This window comes from Papaver somniferum, unplaced genomic scaffold, assembly GCF_003573695.1.
Source record: "Papaver somniferum cultivar HN1 unplaced genomic scaffold, ASM357369v1 unplaced-scaffold_125, whole genome shotgun sequence".
Classification (NCBI taxonomy): Eukaryota; Viridiplantae; Streptophyta; class Magnoliopsida; order Ranunculales; family Papaveraceae; genus Papaver; species Papaver somniferum.
The window spans coordinates 4,679,046-4,693,430 of NW_020621603.1; positions in this window are offsets into that span (position 1 = coordinate 4,679,046).

Consider the following 14,385-nt stretch of genomic DNA (forward strand, 5'->3'; position numbering starts at 1 on the left):
ATTCCAACTCCATTTCCTTCTCCATTTGATGATCCATCTACCAATATCTCCCATCTATTTGGTTCTGTTAATAAATCTTTTGGATCTCCGTGTTCTTCTTCTACATCCATCATTTCTTCTACCGCTTCATCTTCTTCTAAAGGAAATTCTGCCAAGAAATCTGCAACAACTTGTGATTTTGGTGAAGACAAAATTTCATATTTAATATCAAAGTGGCCTACTTGCGCATTCCATCTCTCCACTCTTCCTGATCTTTTAGAATTCTTCATCACTGATTCAATTGGTACTTTTGTTAATACCTTTATCTTGTGTGCTTGAAAGTATATGTGGAGCTTAAATGATGCATAAACTAATGCTAAGATTAACTTTTAAATCTTTGAGTAGTTCTTCTCAGCAGTATTAAAAGTTTTGCTAATGTAATAAATGGGTTTCTCCACTCCTGCGTCTACTCGCAATAACACAGCACTTAATGCATGCGACGTCGTCGCAAGATAGATCAATAATTCTTCTCATGATTATGCTTTTTGTAAAATAGTTGTATTCATAATATGTTCTTTGATCCCTTGAAAAGATTTTTCACATTCATCAGTCCATTTAAATTTCGCGCCCTTCTTGAGTATATCGAAAAAATATTTGCATTTGTCTGATGATCGTGAAATGAATCTCCCCAGCGAAGCTAGAAGCCCATTCAACTTCTGTACATCTTTTATTGTTGCTGGTGTTGGCATGTCGCGAACTGCTTGCACTTTTTCTGGATCAACCTGTATTCCTTCCTTTGATACAATGTAGCATAAAAATTTTCCCGATGCAACTCCAATAGTACACTTCTCAGGATTCAATTTAATGTTATATTGCCGCATTTGTTCAAAAATCTCCCTCAGGTCTTGTACATGGTCTTTAGCTTCTTTACTCTTTACTAACATGTCATCCACGTATACTTCTAATGTTTTGTGTATCCATTTTGCGAACACCTTCTATACCATCCTTTGGTATATCGCTCCCGCATTTCGCAAACCAAATGGAATTTTCGTGTAACAATATAAACCTCTAGGGGCAAAGAAAGCAGTATGTTCTTGATCTTCTTCAGCGAGAGGATTTGGTTATACCATTTGTACCCATCTAAAGACGATACACTATCGTTTACCGCTGCAGATTCCACCATTTGAGGAATATCTGGTAACGGAAAACTATCTTTGGGGCGAGCTTTGTTTAAATCAGTGAAATCTATGCAAATCCTGATTCCTTTGTTTTTCTTTGGGACAATGACCATATTCGCTATCCGTTCTGGATATTTAGCTTCTCTTATGATTCCTGCATCAAGCATTTTCTGTAGTTCTTCTTCTATTTGGGAATGGTAAGTTGTTGCAATCTTTCTTATTCTCTATTTAAATGGTCTCACATTTTTGTTAATCTCCAACTTGTGGCATGCAATTGATGGATCTATTCCCGGTATCTCATCCATGCTTCCTGCGAAAACATCTTTATATTCTCGCAACAAGTTAACAGTTCTTTCTTATTCTTCCATATCCATTTTGGTTCCAATTCTCAATATTAGAGGTTCCTCTATAGTCCCAACTTTTATTTCTTTTATTGGTTCTGCGGCAATGTAATTGGGTTTAGGTTCTCCCATTGGCGTTGGTTCTTTTATTGTTTTCATAGGTTCTTCTCCTTCTTCCGAAATTTCGCTGGGTATTCCTTTGCCTTTTTTTGCCCTTATCATATATACTCTAAATTCTTCTTCTTTCTTTGCTTCCTTTGCCAACTTTCTGCAAAATTGTTTTTTTTTTCCCTTTTCCTTCATATGCTTTACTTCAATTTGATGACATAATTTCGCATTGTCAACATCTCCTCTGATTTCACCTATTCCATTTGGTGTGGGGAATTTAATACATTGATGAAACGTTGATACTACAGCTTTTATCTCATGTATCCATGGTCTTCCTAATAACATATCATATGGAGATTCCATATCCACCACGCACAGCGTTACATGTGTTTCAATTTCTCCAAGTGGAATTCGTACCACTATCTCTCCTTTAGGTTTTGTTGTGGATTTTCCAAAGCCGTGAACAGAATATGTTGAACTGGACATTTCTTCATCTTTAAATCCCATTCCCCGGAACGCGTGATAAAATATTATATCCACTGAACTTCCTGTATCGATTAAAGTTCTGTTCAATATCCTGTGGATTTTGTCGTTATCTCCTTCTCTTTTCGCATAATAGGCACTGTGATAACCAATGAAGATGTGTGGTTCAAATTTTCTTTTGGTATTTCTGCCGCCATGAATGTAATTTTTTGCTTTTCCCAATCTTTCAAGGGTGATGTATTTTCTACCGCCATAACCTTCCTTCCTTCAAAATTTCGTTTATGTATTCTTCCTTTGATGTTTTCATGGAATTCATTAACCATCGTTTTTGTTATCATATTACAATCCAATCTTTTGTCATCTTCATTAATTCTATTCATCTTTCTTTTAACTAGTTCACTGATTTATTTAATCACTTTCTTGATTTGAATATTCTCAACAACAATCTTCAAATTCCCTGTTTCTAGCGCCATTATGTAGTTGCAGGAAATCCTATACTACACCCCTCATATGATTTCATTATTAATCAACTCATTTTTAGGTTTACACTCTTAATTTTATTGATCAATCTTTGAATATTCTTACAAGAAAAGATAAAGAAATCAAGAATGATCTCTGATCTAGACTTTCTCTCTCATATTTACTTGTTTTTTACTCAAAAAAAATCTCTCATTTTCTTTACAACTTGAACGACTATTTATAGGGAAATACATAGTGGATGACAGCTAATCTGTCCTTTATTTTCGGGTATGATCTGCGACATTCTCGCAACCTTACAAAAGCTCTCTAATTTTCGCAAGACTATCACATCTTTCTCGTGATCTTAGCTGACGTCATTTATTATATTCTTCCTGAAATTTTTCTGCGACGCTGTTGTATTGTGTTGTTGATAATTTCGCTGAAATATTGTCGTTGTGAGATTCTGATCCTACATTGGTCTCGTCAGTCTCGAATGCGGCTTCCAAATTCTTAGCGAAGCGCTTGAACGGCCCGACGTCCCACTCACACCTCTTTTGACAGCGTCAGTGCTAGTAATCGTACTGAGTTCCCATGACGGGATAAGAGAAGAAATGATTGGTTGCAGAGAAGATCATTCGACCAGACTTACTTGCGTTTGGAATCCATAAGTCAGCGCCAATGGTATTTCTCCGGGTGATCGAGTTTCGTTGGCGATTCGTTGACACGACAGTGGGTTGGACGGCTTGTTGGAGATTCTTTCAGGTGTCGACATCGGCAGAGGAGGTGTTCCCAGTTTTTCTTTGTTGTCGAATACCCACAAGCGCCCTAAGATGATGTCGTAACTTAGTTATTTGACAATGTGGAACTTGCTATGTGTTATAGCGTCTCCCATTTTGTTCTCGAGGTTAACGTAGCCATACACATTCAAGGCTTCCCCTTTCGGGTTCTTGATTATAGACGGAGACTTGAAGGTAATGATGTTGAAGTCAGAAGCCGCGTCGATTAGTGTGCTACCGAATTCATTGCCTCTTAAATAAACCGTGGTCAACAGTCCCCAATTTTGCTTTTCAGTATCGTTTCCTGAGATGGCTTGGGCCCTTGGCGCGGCTTCCGTAGTAGGAAAAAGTCGTTTGCCTGACACGACACGATTGAGGGCCGTGAAAACATCTTGACGCTGCGCCTTGGAAAGGTAGAGAATTTCGCATACATTTTGCATCATGGATTGCACGGTCTCGTGCACGGAGTCCCCACAAACCACGCAATTCTTTACCGGAAGTGGATCTCTATGCACTCCCTAGTTCCCCAGCTGAAGTTCTCCTGCTTCTATCTTTTCCTTGAAGATATGTTTTAGTCTATTGCAATCACTGGTTGGGTGATGAAAAAATATGTGGTAGTGGCAGTATTTGGGGTTTGCCATCTCGGCCTCGGTCGGTGGGCGTCTGGGAGATGGTAGTCTGATAACATCATCTTGAATCCATGCTTCTAAGATCTCAATCACCTCCTCGATGGGGAATGGAAAATCCAAAGCACTTCCTTCAGCTTCATGATGACGCGTGGGAGCTTTAGCGGTGGCCATCCGTGGAGGAGTTTCTCTTCGTGATGGTGTCACGCGTTTAGGCTGCTGGTCCACAGCTGGGGCCTTCCTATTTCCTCCTTCGTCTACTGCTTGTTAACCAGACATCTATTGCCACGAGTTTCGCGCACGTCTTCGGCTCTGGTTGGTCTTGCTCTTTCTAATAGCGTTGGTGATGTCGTGCCTGATCGCTTGGCAGCTTCATGGAGCTCAGAGAATGTATGGAAACGTAGGTTCTCTAACAAAGCGCGGTAAATGGGATCCATACCTTTGATGCAGGCATTCACCAACTGTTGCTTGGTTACGATCGGGTCATGACAGTCTAGCGCTTGAAACCTGAATCTCTTGACAAAATCATTTGGGTGTTTGTTGTCTCGTTGTACATCCTTTCTAGGTCCGAGAAGGTAACTTGCTCAGACACGAAGAAGTACTTCTTGTAAAATGCGGTGACCATGTCACCCCAGTTAGGGATGTTGTTTGGCGTGATGTTGTTGTACCATGTGTATGCTCTTCCGGTGAGCGATTTCGGAAACTCCCTCAGACGAAGAACATGATTGTATTCGTGCTCGCCTAGGGACTCCAAGAATCGAGAGATATGCTCACGCGCATTCCCGGTGCCATCATACAAAGTGAATTGAGGAGAAGAGTATCCCCTCAGAAGAGGAATTCTTTGTATTTCAGGTGGGTAAGGGGGTTGATGCTGATGCATGTTTATTTCATCACTCTTGACCCAATTTCGAAGAAGTTGCTCCAAGTCCTCTCGTGTGACAAAATTGGATGGATGATTTCTTTCCAATGGGGCTCTGGCACGAATCTCTTCGTCTGTGGAGATGCGCTCTGCTAAGCTGCCGGTGCCAGGGGTGTTGGAGGCGTTTCCCATCGGCTTAGGGTTGGCGTGATTCCTGTGGTAGCCGTTCTGTCAGGGATTTGAGGAAAGGTGGACAGGTGGTCGTCGATTGTTGGAAAGGTGGCCGTCGATTGTTGCAAGCCTATATTTTGGAAGCCGTAAAGTGGAGGCCGACATGGCATGGTTTAGGCGCGGCAAGGTGGCTGGCATGCCATTGACACATGTGGCATGGTCGGCATGCCTTGGCGTGGTTTAGGCGCGGCCAAAACTAGGGTTTTGGTGTTGGGCCAAAAGTTACCAGGCGTTGGTTGGTGACATTGGACGGCTAAGATATGCATCACAGATGAAAGTGTGGCTGTTGATTATCGCAACCCTTCGTTTTGGCGGCCGTGAATGAAAGGCCGGCCTGGCATGGTTTAGGCGCGGATGGATGGCACGACATGCCTTGGCGCGGTGTAGGCGCGACCAAAACTAGGGTTTTGGCGTTGGGCCAAAAGTTACCATGCGTTGGTTGGTGACCTTGGACGGCTAAGATCTGCATCACAGATGGAAGGGTGGCCGTTGATTATCGCAACCCTTCGTTTTGGAGGTCGTGAAATAAAGGTCGGCATGGCATGGTTTAGGCGCGGATGGATGGCACGGCATGCCATTGGCACATGTGGCACGGTTGTCATTCCTTGGCGCGGTTTAGGCGCAGCCAAAACTAGGGTTTTGGCGTTGGGCCAAAGGTTACCATGTGTTGGTTGGTGACCTTGGACGGCTAAGATATGCATCTCAGATGGAAGGAGGCTGTTGATTATCGCAACCCTTCGTTTTGCAAGCCAGCGTCGTGCATGACTTTGGCATGTGTTAGGCGCGGCCAGGCTAGGCATAGTTTGGGCGCGGCCAAAATTAGGGTTTTGGCGTTTGGCCAAAGGTTACCATGCGTCGGCTGGCGACCTTGGACGGCTAAGATCTGCATCTCAGATGGAAGGGTGGTCGCTGATTGTTCAACCCTTCGTTTTGGCAGCCGTGAAGGAAAGGCCGGCATGGCATGGTATGGAGACGTGGCCAATCTAGGATCTTGGCATAGTTAGGCGCGACCAAAGACTAGGGTTTGGCGTTAGCTTAGGCGCGGACAAAATTAGGGCTTGGAGTTGGGCCAAGGTTACCACGCGTTAGCTGGCGACCTCGGACGGCTAAGATCTGCATCTCAGATGGAAGGGTGCCCGTTGATCGTCGCATCCCTTCATTTTGGCAGCCAGCGGCATGTAGCGGGGCCAGCATGGCTTTGGCATAGAGGCGTGGCTGGCATGGTTTTCCATTGGCACGGTGGCGCTGCTGGCATGGTTGGCATGCCTTGGCGCGGAGACGTGGCTGGCATGGTTTTCCATTGGCACGGTGGTTCGGATGGCATGGTTGGAATGCCTTGGCGCGGAGACGTGGATAGCATGGTTTTCCATTGGCACAGTGGCGCGACTGGCATGGTTGGCATGCCTTGGCGCGGAGACGTGGCTGGCATGGTTGGCATTCCTTGGCGTGGAGACGTGGATGGCATGGTTTTCCATTGGCACGGTGGTGCGGCTGGCATGGTTGGCATGCCTTGGCGCGGAGACGTGGCTGGCATGGTTTGTCATTGGCACGGTGGCGCGGCTGGCATAGTTGGCATGCCTTGGCGCGGAGACGTGGATGAAATGGTTTTCCATTGGCACGGTGGTGCTACTGGCATGGTTGGCATGCTTTGGTGCGGGAAAGTGGCTGGCATGGTTTTCCATTGGCACAGTGGCGCGGCTGGCATGCCTTGGCGCGGAGACGCGGATGGCATGCCTTGGCACGGGGACGTGGCTGGCATGGTTTTCCATTGGCACGATGGTGTGGCTGGCATGGTTGGAATGCCTTGGCGCGGAGATGTGGCTGGCACGGTGTAGATGGTGGATTTTCGACAAAGGCTAAAATCGTAAACCCATAATTATACGAACTTCTGATCCAGCAAAATCATACGCGGGTATTGAAACACGAGTCTCTCATAGAATCCTTTGACTGAGAATACTTTCTCTCGGAGTACATGCAGATATGTAGTCTCTCGGCTGGACAACGACATATCTCATGAATACTGAACACTTCAGTAATTATTTCTATATAGAATCACAAGATTAACGACACCTAGACAGCTTTCTCTGCTAGTATGGAGCGATAACGTCTTCAGGATACAAACAACAAGTTTTCCCTGACTATATAAAGGATATGAATCTCCATCAAGCTCATGTCAGAATAATTAATGCTCCTAGACAGCTTGCATTGCTAGTATAGAGCCATAAGTTAATTATTCTTAAATTCTTGGATTCATCCACTGAATTTCCGAAAATATTCAAATATTTTCGCAATATTTAGTTACTTCAATCTATGGTTCTTCCCAGCAGAATTCCATGGGTTAGTAATAAATATTGAACGCACGGGCGTCTGAGCTACCTCAGAGTAAGCCTCGGCTCAAAAGGTGCAAGTGTACTCAACGATGATGCATTAACAATCACAGCACGAACGAGTATTTCAAAATACGACGAAACGATGAACGTATGCAGAATAGGAAGGAAAATAATAAATAATTAAATATTGACCAAGGTGCTGATTGATTGAGCTTACCGGACGGTCGGCCGCGCCGTGGCCAATCCCACGCCATTATCATATTTTTTTTTTATTTTCCTTGATCTTATGAAAATACTTTCATTTGAACAAATATCCTTCGTTTTGAGGAAACTCCTCCTTTTCATGGTGTTTCCTTCGCACCAAGGAAATAATATAAAATTCGGAAAAACATTGTGGGGCCTTGATTATTGGCCAACCGGCCATGCCTTGATCCCGGCCGGCCCCATACCTCATGGTTCCTCATTATTTTATTATTATTTTCCTAATCTCATGAAAACTCCTTAATCTCATGGTATTTTCATAAATCCATGAAAAATATAATATAAAATTAGGGAAGCCCCTGGAACCGGGCCCAAGCCGGCCGGCCATGCCCTAACCGGTCCCACACGTCCCTTTATTTTATTATTATTATTTTAAGGTTTCCTTGCTCCCGTGAAATTCCTTGATTTCATGGTATTTCTCTCAAATTATGAAAATTCCTTCAAATCATGGAAAAATACATAAAATTAGGGAAAACGCACGGGACCGGGCCCCATCCGGCCGGCCATGCCTCAGCCGGTCCCATACGCCCTTATTTTATTATTTTTAATATTATTTGCTTCCTTGATCCCATGGAAACTCTTTCACTTCAAGGAAACTCCTTAATTTCAACAAATTCCTTAATTTCATGATATTTTCATAAATTCATGAAAAATAATATAAAATTAGGAAAAGCATCATGGGACCATGGTCACTGAACGGCTGGCCATGCCTTGGCCTCAGCGGTCCCACGCTTCAACATTCCTTCATTTTATAATTATTTTCCTTCATCTCATGAAGTTTCCTCAGTTTCAGCAAAACCCTGATTTTGTCATATTTTCTCGAATGGTTGCTCAAACGCACGCCAGAAAATATCAAAACTCTCAGGACTGAGACACGGACGTGTTGGCGATGTGAGCATGTTACCTTGACCGACCAAGGTTGTCTCTTTGGCTTGTAAGAAGCCGGTCCCACGTATTTTCACGATTTGACCTAATTTGTGCAATTGCAAGTATTAGTCCAAAACTCTTCCAAATAATTTTGGAATTTCATGGAGTGATCGTCAGTCGATCCCGTGACGACCCAGGGCTGGTTTCATGACCCCTTGTTCGGTCCCTCACCTCTTCATAATTAATTAGGTTTTATCACCTAAGGCTCAGACGAGCATTTTTCGAATAAAGATTAAACCAACATTTAATCATTCTTTCATCAACAAATCACCAACTTTTCAAGAGACCTTGGTATTTGCTCACATGAGCATATGGGAGCTACATGGTCGATCCATGATCCCATGTAGCCGATCCCTCTTTCATTCCATGGTTGATTTTGAAATAAACCATCAATTGGTCATCAATTGATCAAATTAGGGTTTCTGAGTCCAAGGATCATAATTCCAGATTCGAACACTAATAACTTTACGACGATCTTATGATCAGTATTCTTATTAATTTTGCTCGGTTCAACTACCAGTATTCTAATTAATGTTTTATTTTGGTCACGCTACCAATAATTCATCAGACGAGCAACACTTGCTCAGATAAGCAATATTTTCTCAAATCAAGGAATATTGGTTCAACTATCAATATTCAACAATTCATCGAATGAGCAATACTTGCTCGCCTCAACTATCAACGTGAGAATCATACCTCTGTATCAACAAACACGTTCAATTCATGAGTTTCAGAACATTTTGCAAAATCATGTTCAACTCAGCAAATACATGGACTCATCATCCTATAAAGTCATGAAGTCAACAATTGACTAATTAACCACGAGACGTCAATCGTGTCACATGGGGGGATATTAACTAGGATTTTGGTTTGGCGGTCTACGGCACGTGTCTTCATACACACGATGGAATGTGAGCAAGTCGTGCAATCAGTTGAAGGAGTTAACAAAGTAGTGGATGGAAAATCGACCAAATCTCCACACGATGAGCAACTGGTTTCAAACACGATTTCCATTTCCCCTCTCTTTGATTCCATCAACTGTCACACTTCATGGGATCATGGTGTCTACAATTCCAGCAATATAAATAAGTCTCTGAAATCATGATTGAAGATACAAGAATCTCACGTCTCACAGACAACACGAGATCAACACCTCATCAATTGAGCAATTACTCTCAACTGAGCAACTTCAATCATTCAGAACTTATCTTATTCAGAATTCACAACACACACACAATCTTTTAATCTAAAGCACTCCCTTCTTGCAGTGCATCTGTGTGAGGTTGAACATTTCGCTCGGTTCAAGGAGTCTCCTCCGTACGGTCGTCTCCTCAATCCCGTGAAAACCAGCAAATCGTTTTTCCCCATCTACACATTGGAGACCACAGTGGGAGATCATTCTCTCGGTTGCAATCTCAAGCTTTCAAAATATGGTTGGTCTTAGGTCTTCATCAGAAGCTCCAAACCCTAACCAGAGTACTTCAAATGGCGATATTCCTCACGCTCGTCCCAACGACTCTGGTAATATTCGTCACTGCTACTTTACTACTCATTTTCCCTCTATTGATGCGTTTGACGGAGAAATTGGTTGAACTGGCACGGAGGCAAGAAGTCCAGACTAGGAGCATCAGTCGATTGAAGGAGGCAATCGATGAACTCTTCAACTGTATGGTAGAATTGACAAAACTCTTGGAAGCAGAAATGGTAGATCATCCCAACGCTACTGCCAACGATACCCCTCAAACCAACAGCTTCACTACTTACGAAAATCCGGTGGACCAAGAAGTTGCACATCTGATCGAAAGTTTATGTGAGCTTCTGCACTTCTCCAGAGATCAACGTACGAGTACATTCGCTGCACTCAACCAGATATCGTCAGACATACCTCTGACTCCTCGTGGCTAACAACTAAGGAAACACCCGTGATGTCAGACCATTCAATCAAAAATATCACTTTTAGAGAAGAACACCGCATGGCAGACGAAGGACACAATCGAGCCCTATACGTGACTGGCTTCATCAGAGACTACGAATTCAAGAGATCCCTCGTTGATACAGGTGCTTCTACAAATATTGTCACTGTGAAGACTCTTAAAACGGCCAGATTCCCGCATCACAAGATTGTCCGGCATCCTATTCTGATGTCAGGCTTTGAAGGAAGTCAGATCCACACATATGGTATGCATACATCGATTTGAAGGTATGGCCTATTCAGTCAAAAGTCAAGTTCCATATGATCGAACAAGATTCCGACTATCACATGATACTTGGGCACCCATGGCTCCATGATAATAAGGTGGTACCTTCCACATACCATCAATGCATGAAGGCACTACTCAACAACAAGATCGTTCGCATCCCAGCTTCGTCATATCCTTATGCTCCTGTCTACGATGCTGAGTTCCTTGAATCTCAAAAGAGCATCCCGGAACCTCCAAGCAAGGTTTGCAGCATCCCGCTTCCATGTTGGAAGGCTATTGAAAAGATTGCTGACAAGCCATCATCCTCAGATGCTAAGGCGATTAAGTCATCTACTACACCGGTTAAGCGCCGTAATGATCAGGTTTCAACTCCAGGATCAAACTTCATAACCAGCCGTGATGCGGAGGGGAGGATCGCTTATCGCCGATGGGAAGATTAGCAATTAATCGGGGAGAACGATGAAAAGTCTCCCCACCCTGAAGAATCATGTCAGAATGAACCGTCACTTGAGGAAGAGGTTCAGGACGCCCCACGAAAATTACAAGACGGCACTGAATCTACCACCGATGATCTCGAGACAATCAATATTGGGACTGGGGATGATCCAAGGCCGATCATGATTAGTTCAGCATTGTCATCAGAGGAGCGGGCGGAGTTGATAAAACTGTTGAAAGAATATCAAGATGTTTTCGCCTGGACGTATGAGGAAATGCCCGGTCTAGACGACAAACTGGTCACTCACCACCTACACATTGTTCCTGGCTCCAAAGCTGTCAAACAACCGCCTAGACAATTTAGGCACGAAGTCGAGGAGAAAATCAATGTCGAGATCCAGAAACTACTAGCAGCAGGATTCATCAAAGCTATTTAACATCCAACGTGGCTGGCAAATGTTGTTCTTGTCAAAAAGAAAATGGTCAAATCAGATGTTGCGTCGATTTCAGGAATCTGAATAAATGTTGCCCAAAGGATGATTTTCCTCTACCCAGATTGATATGCTCGTCGACGCAACTAGTGGCCACGGTATGTTCTCATTCATGGATGGTTACAGCGGATACAACCAGATCAAGATGTATGATCATGACGCCAACAAGACTGCATTCCGTACTCCCATTGGGAACTTCCACTACACTGTGATGCCCTTTGGATTAAAGAATGCAGGTGCCACTTATCAACGATCCATGACTGCCATATTTCATGACATGATGCACAAACAAGTGGAAGACTACGTCAATGATGTGGTGGTAAAATCGAAGAATCGAATGTCTCACCTCGAAGTCTTATGCGGACAAGACGAAAGCTATCACCACCATGCCTCCTTCATGCACCGTGAAGGAACTACAGAGTTTTATGGGAAAGGTAAATTATATTCGACGATTTATCCCTGGATTGGCTCAACTCATTGCCTCATTCACCCCTCTAATGAAGAAAGGAGCAAGTTTCACCTGGACAGCCGTTCAACAAGAAGCTTTCCATAAGATACATCAAATTTTATCATCACTTGTTGTCATGAAGTCTCCAGTACAGGGACGACCCCTGATTCTGTACACAGCCTCCAGTGACGTTGCTATCGGATCACTCCTTGCTCAGGAAGACGACGAAGGCATCGAACGACCAATCTACTACCTCAGCCGCACAATGAGAGACGCTCAACTCCGATATCCAAAGGCTGAAAGGGCATGTCTAGCATTATTACATGCAATCCAGAAGTTCAGGCACTATTTACTATCCAACAGGGTTGTGCTCGTCTCCAAAGTTGATCCTATAAAATTCCTGCTATCAAAGCCAGCCTTGATAGGGAGACCAGCGAAGTGGCTACTCCAGATGTCAGAATTTGACATAGCTTGCACACCGCCTAAAGCGATAAAAGGCCAAGCAGTTACAGACTTACTTGCTGCTTTTCCAGGAGAAGATACGACAACATGACACGAAGATGTACCCGGTGAATTTCCATATATCTTAGTTATCAAAGAAGAAACATGGCTTCTATACTTTGATGGATCCGCCATCCCTAGCAAAGACACCGGAGGAGCAGGCATAGTGCTGGTGTCCCTATCTGGTGAAGTTTTCTCACATTCGTTTAAGTTGGATTTCCACTGCACCAACAATTCAGCAGAATATGAAGCCTTCTTATTAGGATTGTCCCTGGCCAAGCAAGCAGGAGCGACACACCTTGAAATAAGAGGAGATTCAAAGTTACTGGTCAATCAGATGAATGGAGCATACTCTCTCAAGTAAATCACGCTCGCTCCATTTCGAACCGAAGCCCAGCGACTATTAACTCATTTTGTTGATGCCACGATTGTCCATACTGGACGGACCAACAACAGGCATGCTGACTGCCTAGCAACTCTTGCTTCTAAGCTGCAGTTCGAAGGAGAAGAGAAAAAAATCACTGTACAAAGGCGTACTGTGTCATCTACCTGTCTCACTCAAGTCGAAGACGTTTCAACAGACGATTGGCGAGCACCCATCATTCATGAATTGAGCATCTCAATTTCAGAAGGAAAAATCAGCCTCAAAGAATTGAAGAACTATTTCCTGCTTCACGGAGCGCTGTATTACCGAAACCCTGATGGATCCCTATCACAGTGCCTTAGAAACGACGAAGCGGAAGAACAACTCAAGCATATACATGAAGAAATCTGCGGACAAACACTAGTAATAACACTTTACAGAAGGCTTCAGAGGGCAGGATACTTCTGGCCTTCCATGGAAGCTCAAGCAAGGGATCTACAAGGATCTTGTCCCAATTGTCAGACACCTCCCCATCACTTAGAGGTTTTGACAGTATGCAACACTGGGGACTGGAGGGAGCCTTACATCAAACATCTCTAAGACAAGGAACTACCAACAGAAAAGAAGCAAGCAGTCAAACTCATTCAGAGAGCTAAGAGATTTGTCTCTCTTGACGGGATCTTATACCGCAAAATCTTTAGTGGGAATTTACTGAGATGTTTAGCTGAACATGAAATCTCAACAATTCGGAAGGAAATGCACGATGGAGAACATCAAAGAAAGAGAAAATTATTTCTTCAAGTCCATGAGAAATATTATTGGCCGACCATGGAAGACGATGCAGCTGCATACATTCAGAGGTGCCACCAATGCCAAATCCATGGTAATCTTATCCACACTCCTTGTTTCCCGTTGAATTCTGTAAACAGTCCATGGACCTTCTACAGCTGGGGACTAGATATTATCGGGAAGATCAATCCAGCATCTTCAAAGCAGCATGAATACATCATCACTGTAACTAAGTATTTCACCAAATGGGTTGAAGCGATTCCTCTTCGAAGCACCACTGGAGTCACGATTGCAGCCTTCATCAAAGAGCACGTAATATGTAGATTCGGTGTACCTAAACACATTGTTACTGATAATGGAACTCCTTTCGCCAATAAACATGAGTCTGAACTGCTAGAGGAATACGACATCAAACAAGTTTTCTCCACAACATATTATCCCCAAGGAAACGGACAAGCGGAGAGCACCAACAAAACTTTGATATGAATTCTCAGTCGAACAATTCATGACAATCATCGAACCGCACCAAGGAGCTCGATCGGAACTTCGCCATATTCCCTCGTCTACGGAGCAGACGCCATACTTCCGGCAGAAATCA